This window comes from Mesitornis unicolor, unplaced genomic scaffold (genome assembly GCF_000695765.1).
Source record: "Mesitornis unicolor isolate BGI_N332 unplaced genomic scaffold, ASM69576v1 scaffold3138, whole genome shotgun sequence".
NCBI classification, from domain to species: domain Eukaryota; kingdom Metazoa; phylum Chordata; class Aves; order Mesitornithiformes; family Mesitornithidae; genus Mesitornis; species Mesitornis unicolor.
The window spans coordinates 108,611-111,005 of record NW_010200999.1 but is presented as its reverse complement, the minus strand read 5'-3'; positions in this window follow the sequence as shown (position 1 = coordinate 111,005).

Here is a 2,395-nt window from a genome sequence, read left to right as displayed (position 1 = left end):
GTAGGGAAACACGTGGCAAAGCTGACAGTAAAATATTGTTCTCCAGGTGAATTATTAATGTTGACATAGGAGAGGATATTCCTTGGGAATTGAGTACCATGGAAATAAAGCTTGTTTATTCTTAATGTTGACATAGGAGAGGATATTCCTTGGGACTTGAGTACTACGGAAATAAGGCTTGTTTATTCTCCCACCCCATATCACAGGGCTCAGATGGCGGGGTTAGGTTGAAAGGCAGCAATATTTGCTGTTGGACAGTGACCCAGAGCAAACAAGCTCAGGGTTTACCAGACAATTTCTCCTTTCATTAACCCATATCACAGGGCTCAGATGGCGGGGTTAGGTTGAAAGGCAGCAATATTTGCTGTTGGACAGTGACCCCAGAGCAAACAAGCTCAGGGTTTACAAGACAATTTCATTAACTCCCATCTCCAAGAGCTCAGGCTGTGCTGCTGGAGTCCAGCCGCTCTCTTCCTTTGTGAATCACGGCCGGTGACAGAATTTGGCAGGGATCATGCTGGCCTCTGTAACAACACCGATACCCCTGTGTCTTTGGCAGAGGATGGAGAGGTGTACCTGGGTCTCCTGTAATTGGATTTGGAGAAAACACCAGCACAACCCCGAGAGTGCCACTAACAAAAGCCAGTTGATTGTTTCCATCTACAGCTCTGTCATTGTCTACATCTCCTGGGACACAGGAGATCATAATTTCATTGCCAGGGAGGTAATTTGGGGAAAAATATTCCCTCACCTTCCTTCCTCATTTGTACAATGAAGCTCTTGCTAGTGTTGTGCTTTGTGAAGACATAAGAAGTGTATTGCTGAAAGGTTTATTATTATTTCTTGGTTGTTATTACTTTGCAGGGTGAAGACCTTTTGCTTAGAAGGTTTCTTTTGCCTTCTTACAATGTTGTTTGTTTGCTGAATGATGCTGACAGCGCAGGACCAGAAAGGGTCAAATCCTGTCCCATTGCGCAGCGAGGGAATGTGCTTCTCGCATCCATCACCCGAAATTTAGGGCAGTGACCTGGAGGTGCGCAGATGTGCTGAGCATCCTGGAGAAAGCCACTGGGTGCTTTTTCCTTTGCCAGCACCACCATCTAGCGCAGCGAGCTGGAACTTCACGTTTACCCCGTGGATTTTATTCTGCAAACGCAAGCGATCGTTGGAGCTGGTGGAAATAATTGGCTCTTAATCAATTAGCCACTGCACGGAGCTGTTTCTTCACCTGAACCATTGCGAACACCTCGAAGTGGCCATGGCTCTTGCAGCCGTGTTGATGGGAACAGTCGCTGCTGGGTTTGTCGTCTCCAAAAAGGAGTTTGCAAAGCAATGCTGCTGCCTGCTCTCCAAGGAGGGGTGTATCTAATACCTACAGGGCTACAGGCTAAGTTGGAGGACTTGTTTTTCCTCCCAGTGTGCTGGCACTTTCCCCAAAATTAGGTAAAAAGGGAGCAATGTGACTGTTAACTGACCTACAGATTAAATAGGTTTATATTCTTGTTTGCCCCGTGATGCTCCTCTAATGCTGGTTTCAAATGGAAGCTGATTTTCCCAAATAAGAATACAAAGAGTCCCCTAACTCCAGATTTTGGGGAGAATTGCCTGGTAAAACATGATTGAAAGCTGTGCCATGTGCCCTGCTCTTCCCCATCCCATGGCGGCCGCTCATGGCCATGACCTGAGCACGGGGCATCCCTCCATCCCTGCCCCTTGCTCCCAGTCATGTAGAAGTTTCAAGCAGTGGAAATAAAATGACATTATTCCAGGCAGAGCTGATTTCATGAAAAATGCATTATTTTTCTATGGCTTTAGTGAAAATATACTGATTTCTGCCAGATTTAATTAGAAGTCATCTATTCTCAAAGCTTGGGAAGAACTGGCATGAGAGGGGAGCGAACATGAAAGGTTTGAGAGACTTCAAATCTCTTGCAGGGACTGAATTAACTGCCTTTAACCCTTTGCCTGCAAATGAAACTGAAGTAATGTCTCCTCCTCCTCAACACGCACTGGAAAATAATCATATAAAAGCACTAAAATATTCATTTCTTTGTGAATTGAGCTCAGGAATTGCTACTTTATCCTTGCTTGAAATGCAGATTGTCCTAAAAGGTGAATCCAAACAATTAGGAGTAAAATTATTACCTGCCCTTAAACACAGGAATAATGCTAAATGAAAAAAAGAAATTTGCATTCAACAAAAAATAAATGTTTATATTTACTTTATAAGGCCTTCAAATTCTGGTTTTGTCTGTTTTTCCCAATATTCATGGCAGTCTTTAGGATGAAAACAGTGCAATGAGAAATCAAGAGATGTCATTTTCTAAGTGTTGAGACAAAGGGTTTTTAACTTCTCCAAAATCTTTCTACCCGTTTTCTTTTGAGCTGAACTCAG